Source organism: Manis pentadactyla, chromosome X (genome assembly GCF_030020395.1).
Source record: "Manis pentadactyla isolate mManPen7 chromosome X, mManPen7.hap1, whole genome shotgun sequence".
In the NCBI taxonomy this organism is placed as follows: domain Eukaryota; kingdom Metazoa; phylum Chordata; class Mammalia; order Pholidota; family Manidae; genus Manis; species Manis pentadactyla.
Genome location: NC_080038.1, coordinates 11,912,282 through 11,920,284, shown reverse-complemented (window position 1 = coordinate 11,920,284; position 8,003 = coordinate 11,912,282).

Below are 8,003 nucleotides of genomic sequence, written 5' to 3'. Positions count from 1 at the left end.
CCAAAATGAAGCTGCCTCCTGAGGGCTGGCCCCATGGTTGCAAGCGCAGTTGCAAGCATTGGGCTGAACCCAGGCAGCCACTCCTTGATTCAGCACCTATGCATACACCATGCTTAGTGCATTGTCTTTGAGAGTAGTAAGTGCCAAGTCACATCCCTCCTCGGCAGCTGCAACTCATCAGTCAGGGGTTTCACAATGCATGTTTCTGAAAACCAGGTACAAGCTGACCCGTTAAGCATTCCACATTTATCTTAGCTTACTACCTTCTAGGGAGCAAATGCACGCAGTGTTGCTTTTCTTGTTTTAAAAATAGCTTTATTGAGATATGATTCACATGCTGTACAATTAATCCATTCACAATGTACAATTTGACTGGATTTTACTATATTTACAAGTTTGTGCAAATATTGCCACAATCTAATTTTAGAACATTTTCATCCTCCTTAAAAGAAACAGGACCCATCAGTAATCACTCCTTCCCCCCCTTCAAAACCTCCCAACCCTAGGCAATCACTAACCTACTCTGTGTCTCTAATGGATTTCCCTATTCTAGACATTTCATAAAAACAGAATCATACAATAAGTGGCTTTTTATGCCCACCTTCTTTTACTTAGTATAATATTTTCAAGGTTCATTCATGATGTAGGATATATCAGTACTTCATTTCTTTTTTTTCGCTCACATTTTTTATTGATGTATCATTGATATACACTCTTATGAAGGTCTCACATGAAAAATATTATGGTTACTATATTCACCCATATTATCAAGTCCCCCCCACCCCACTGTAGTCACTGTCCATCAGCGTAGTAAGATGCCACAGAGTCACTACTTGTCTTCTGTGTGCCACACTATCTTCCCCATGATCCCCCCACACCATGTGTGCCAATCGTAATGCCCCTCAATCCCCTTCTCCCTCCCTCCCCACCCACCCTCCCCTACCCCTCCCCTTTGGTAACCATTAGTCCCTTCTTGGAGTCTGTGAGTCTGCTGTTGTTTTGTTCCTTCAGTTTTGCTTCCTTGTTATACTCCACAAATAAGGGAAATCATTTGGTACTTGTCTTTCTCCACCTAGCTTAGTACTTCATTTCTTTTTATTGCCAAATAATATTCCATTGTATAGATATACCACATTTGTTTATCCATTCATTAGTTGGCAGACATTTGGATTGTTTCTACTTTTTATTGTGAATAATGCTGCTATGAACATTTCTGTACACTTTATGTGAATATATGTCTTCATTTCTCTTGTGTACATACCTAGAAATGCAATTGCTGCTTTTGCATACATACCTAGAAGTGGAATTGCTGGGTCATATGGTAGCTCTATGTTTAATTTTTTGAAGGACTGCTAAACTGTTTTCCAAAGTGGCTGGATATTTTACATTCACACCAGCAATGCACAAGGGTTCCAGTTTCTCTATGTCCTCACCAAAACTTGTTATTGTCTTTTTTTATTATATCCTTTCTTGTGGGTGTGACTTAGCATCTCATTGTGGTTTTATTTACATTTCCCTCTTCATGGGCTTCTTGGTGATGGGGTTCTTAGCTCATACCCTTTTTGTCTTATCACAGTTTTGCACAACTCTCCACTCTTCATCAAACCTAGCATAAAATCATTCAGGCTTAAATGCTTCTTCAGGTCTTCATTTCCTTATGAAAGTTCCTGTGTCATGTAAAACTTATATTAAATAAATGTGTGTGCCTTTTTCTTAATCTATCTTTTGTTACAGGGGCCCCAGCTGAGAATTTGGAAGGACAGAGAAAAAATTATTTTCCCCCTTACATATGCCATTTGTACATCTTCATTAAAGAAATGTTCCTTCAGATCTTTTCCCTATTTTTAAATTGGGTTGTCTTTTATTATTGAGTTGTAAGAGTTCTTTATATATTCAGGATACGTTCCCTTATCAGATATATTATTTCTAAAGTTTCTCCCCTTCTGTGGTTTTTTTTTTACTTCCTTGATGGTACCATTAGTAGCCCAGAAGTTTTTAATTTTCATAAAGTCCAGTTTATCTTTTTTTTTGTCACTTGTGATTTTGGTATCATATCTTAAGAAATCATTGCTAACACAAGGTCACTAAGATTTACTCCTATACTTTCTTCTGAAGGTTTTATGGTGGGAGTCCTTCAACTTTGTTAAGATTGTTTTGGCTTACTTGGGTCCCATGACCTTCCATATGAATTTGAGGATCAGCTGACCAATTTCTGCAAAGAAGTTAGCTGGGATTGTGATAAGGATTGCACTGAATCTGTGCATCAGTCATACTGTTTTATAACATGCTTTTCTTCAGCTAAAAATATTGTAAACACCTTTTCCACTTCAGTAATTACAGAGTGTCATGATCTTCTTCTTTTATGTAATAATTCAACAAATATTTATTAAATAATTATAAGACATGAGGTGGTCTGGTTGCTGATTATATCTAGATGAATCACACATGTTTCCCATCTGTAAAAAGGAGCTTTCTACCTTGGAAGGGAACTAAAACATGAACATAAATAGCTATAGTCCAAGTATGAGAGAGATATAGATAAAATGATACAAAATAACATTATTTACAGATACAAGGGAGGAGGTAAATCTTCCACACAGATAGTCATTTGGCTAAACTAGGGTTTTCCAACCTTAGCACAGCCCTCCCCAGTTGTAACAACCCAAAATGTTTCTGGACATTGCCAAATGTCCCCTCAGAGACAAAATCGCTCCTAGTTGAGAACAACTGAGCTAGATCTTACATCATCATTTTTAATGGCTGTGTAGTACATCCCAAGGATAATCTACAATTTATACAACTAATACCCTATTATTACACATTCCTGTTATGTCCAATTTTCCACTACTTTTTATAAAACATAACGTTTAGAATGTATGACATCAGCTCCCTGAGGTAAATAGCTACATCATGCTAGATTTTTTTTAACTCTAAAAGTTATATATACTAAAATTATCTTTTCGAACAATTGGAAGATAAAACAAAAAAGCTCTATCTCTCAATCCCAGGCCCCAGAAATACAGTCTGAAGTACATCAATTTTAAATTTTTATCTTTATTCAGAACTGAAGTGGTAAAAGCCTTTTTAATGCAATTTTATCATTACATGTGATAATTTGGTCTATTCACCACACATTTCATCTGGAGCTTTCTAAGCCATGTTTTTTTAAACTGCAGGTCTTGGCCCACTAGTGAAATCAAATTAGAGGGTCATGATCAGCATTTTTTTTATCAGCATCTTTTTAAACAAAATAGAACAGAACAGTTCAGACCAGACTCTATTACACAAAGCAGTTGTACACAAAGTACAACTTCGAGAATTTTATTTCACTATCATAGAAAGGTAAATAAATAGATAATGTAAAAAATATATATGTTACTGTGGGCTGCAGCCCAGAAAAGTGTTAAAGCCACTGCTTTAAACAATCTAAATATATATTTAACATTCCTTTTCTATAATGGGATTGAAGTGGTAGATGGGGCAAGCCTATTTTTTCTCGAAAAAATAATCTTCTAAAAGAAAATAATATAATGTAAGCAAAAAAACTTAGTGTTAACAATTACTCCCCCCAGAAAAGCAACACTGATTTCCATACAAATACTGGCTAATATAAATTTAAAGCCAGGGCTCCATCAATTCAAATTGCCCTGACTTTTTAAGAATTAAATGATTCAGTAAGAATCATCCATAATGCTTTCATACATTTGCAATTTAATTAGCATTGTGGTATACATTGTGGTTGCTGACATTTTTAAATCTAGTTCTCTTGGTACCTCTTTCTTCACTCAGTTTGCTTTGTTACACATCATCATCAAACATTTATGACTGCCTGTGGGGAACATGGGAAGCGGTGGCTTACACAGATGTTATACCTCCCCTCGGTGAGTGTAAGTTAAAGTGGCAGGTTATATGGCCATGATGCTCTTGAGTATCTTTATTTCATACCAGGATAACACACTAAGGGCCACATGACAACTGACTTTACATTAGTAAATAATCATTATGTTCATTTAAGACTAAACTGTTTTTAGTTCTAAGGCATGGTTAACAAAAAGTTTCACTGGAATTATAATTAAGATCTCTCTCAAAAGTTAGAATATTTATTGTAACTTGAAATGATATTTGCAATGTCACTGAAGCCAAAATTGTAGATGAACACACAAAATGGCTTTCAAACTAACACAGACAGGTAACATTTCGTAGACATCAAAATGACTTTTCCCTAAAGTTTTATTTAAAAGATCACCAAAAAGACTTGATAAAGAAAACTTTTTAATCTTCTGTGTGCATCATTCTTTACCAGAACCCCCACAGCCACTGAAAGCCACATGGCAGGGAGAGATAAAAATCATCAAGTAAATGCTTTGGGAAATGAAATAGTGAAAAAAATTCACCTCTACTTCTAAGAACAGAATTTCATTCTGAGATCTAATTCAACACCTCACTTTTGAGGTGAGGAAACTGAGGCTTTCTTTAATTAATAGATAGTTTTTGAGCCTTTAAGATTTACAGAACAACTGAGTGGAAAGTACAGACTTCCCAAATAGTTCCTTACCCCACCAAACCAGTTTCCCATGTTAATTCACACGTGAATGTCTATTAATTCAATCTCACATGTTAACCTTCCTGTGTAGTACATTCCTTACAATTGATGGATCAATATAGGTACTTTATTGTCATTAACTAAAGTCCATAATTTACATAAGCATTTGCTCTTTGGGTTGCACATTCTGTGGGTTCTGACAAACATATAATGACATGTATCCACCATTATGGAATCATACAAAATAGTTTCCCTGCCCTAAAAATTCCCTACATTCCATCTATTCATCCCTTCTTCCCTCTTCCTGAACCCCTGGCATCCTTTTCATTGTCTGTGTATTAGTTTTCAGCCATTTTAATAGGTGTGTAGTAGTATCTCATTGTTTCAGTTTGCACTTTAATGACATGACACTGAGCATATTTTCATGTGCTTATGTGCCATTGGTATATCTTTTTGGTGAGATGTCCTCTCAGATCATTTGTTCATTTTAAAATGTGTTGTTTTCTGATTGTTGAGTTTTAAGAGTTCATATATCTTGGATACCAGTGTTATTTGCCAGTACGCTTTGTAAACATTTTCTCCCAGTCTGTTGCTTGTCTTTTCATTCTCTTAACAGAACAAAGCAGAAGTTTTTTTACTTCAGTGAAGTCCATCTTATCAGTTTTTTCTGTCATAGATTGTGCTTTTGGCCTTATATCTAAGAAGCCATCACCAAATCCAAAGTCATCTAGATTTTCTCCTGTGTTATCTGTTTTCCGTAGTGGCTGTACTGGTTTACATTACTGCCAATTTACATTGCATATAAAAAATTCCTACAGGGCCATGAGGGTTTATTTTTCTCCACATCCAGCATTTATGATCTCCTGCCTTTTTTATTATAACCATCTTAACAAGTGAGGTGATAGGTCATTGTGGTTTTGATTTGCATTTCCCCAATGATAACTGATGTTGATAACTTTTTTGGGTGTCTATTGGCCATTTGTATGTCCTCTTTGGAAAAATGTCTATTCAGGTCCTTTGCCCATTTATTAATTCTTTTAAGACTTTTATGTTTTCACATTTAGGTCTATAATCCACTTTGAGTTAATTTTTGTAAAAGGTGTACGGTCTGGGTCTAGATTCCATTTTTGGCATGTGGATGTCCACTTGTTACAGCACCATTTGTTGAACAGACTGTTCTTTATCCATTAAATTGCCTTTGCTCTCTTTTGTCAAAGAAAGGGTAAGACTTTTTAGCAATATACCCAGGTGTTTTTCTCATGTCACTTCTTTTTGCTGATAAAAGTAACTACAGCTGTGTTTAAGGGCATTGCTCTGCAGTCAAAGACCCATTTTTTAACATAAGCTCCCCTTCAGTTATAAGCTGTGAGATCATGGGCAAGTCACCTCCGAGCCGCAGTATCCTCAACTGTATAATGGACTTAACAGTAATAGAATTGATGATAACATAGGGTTATCATGAGACAAATTAGAATATATGCAAAATACCTGGCACATACTAAGTGCTCAATAAATATAAGCTGTTATTCTTATAGTATTCTAAATTTAACTTGCTCTCTGACTCAGGGGATCACCATCAAAATATGTATCAGACAAGGATATACACATACTTTTCTCCATTCTCTAGGCTCCCTTCTAATTTTTACAAAATCATGTACCATTTGTTTTTCAAAACCACATTCTCTGTAAACTCATCTATGGTGACAAAATGCAGATCAGTGGTTGCTCTGTGGCCATAGATGGGGAAAGAGGTAGAAGGAAATTTTGGGGGGGATGACTGAAATGCCCCATTAAAAAAAATTGTGGTGGTGCTTTCATGGATGTTTACATCTGTGAAAATTTAATTTGTGTACTTCAAATGAGTGCAGATTATTGTACATAAATTATACTCAATAAAGCTGAAGCACACACCTTCATTACAAGACTAGCCAGTAAACGTAAATGCTATCTGGATATTGATATCAAGGAATTGTTAAATTTTTTGCCTGTGAGAATGTATTATAGTTATTTAAAAATTTTTAAAAAGAGGAGCCCTTAGGAAATGACAGCCTCTTCAACAGCTGGTATTGGAAAACTGGACAGCTACATGTAAGAGAATGAAACTGGATTATTGTCTAACTCCATACACAAAAGTAAACTCAAAATGGATCAATGACCTGAATGTAAGTCATGAAAGAATAAAACTCTTAGAAAAAAACATAGGCAAAAATCTCATGGACATTAACATGAGCAACTTCTTCATGAACATATCTCCCTGGGCAAGGGAAACAAAAGCAAAAATGAACAAGTGGTACTATATCAAACCAAAATCTTCTGTACAGCAAAGGATAACATCAGTAGAACCAAAAGACATCCTACAGTATGGGAGAATATTATTTGTAAATGACATATCTGATAAGGGGTTGACATCCAAATTATATAAAGAACTCATGCACCTCAACAAACAAAAAGCAAATAATCCAATTAAAAAATGGGCAGAGGAGCTGAACAGACACTTCTCCAAAGAAATTCAGATGGCCAACAGCCACATGAAAAGATGCTCCACATCGCTAGTCATCAGAGAAATGCAAGTTAAACCACAATGAGATATCACCTCACACCAGTTAGGATGGCCAACATCCAAAAGACAAACAACAAATGTTGGTGAGGATGTGGAGAAAGGGGAACCCTCCTACACTGCTGCTGGGAATGTAAATTAGTTCAACCATTGTGGAAAGCAGTACGGAGGATCCTCAAAAAGCTCAAAATAGAAATACCATTTGACTTAGGAATTCCACTCCTGGGAATTTACCCTAAAAATGCAGCAGCCCAGTTTGAAAAAGACATATGCACCCCTATGTTTATCGTAGCACTTTACAATAGCCAAGAAATGGAAGCAACCTAAGTGTCCATCAGTAGATGAATGGATAAAGAAGAGGTGGTACATATACACAATGGAATATTATTCATCCATAAGAAGAAAACAAATCCTACCATTTGCAACAACATGGATGGACCTAGAGGGTATTATGCTCAAAGAAATAAGCCAGGTGGAGAAAGACAAGTACCAAATGATTTCACTCATCTGTGGAGTATAAGAACAAAGAAAAAACTGAAGGAACAAAACAGCAGCAGACTCACAGAACCCAAGAATGGACTAACAGTTACCAAAGGGAAAGGAACTAGGGAGGGTGGGTGGGAAAGGAGGGATAAGGGGGAAAAGGGGGCATTATGATTAGCACACATAATGTAGTCGGGGGAGACATGGGATAGGCAGTATATACAGAGAAGACAAGTAATGACTCTATAGCATCTCACTACGCTGATGGACCGTGACTGTAACGGGGTATGTCACGGGGGGACTTGATAATAGGGGGAGTTTAATAACCATGATGTTGTTCAAGTAATTGTACGTTAATGATATCAAAATAAAATAATAATAATTTTTTAAAAAGAGGAGCCCTTATATTTTAGAGATGAA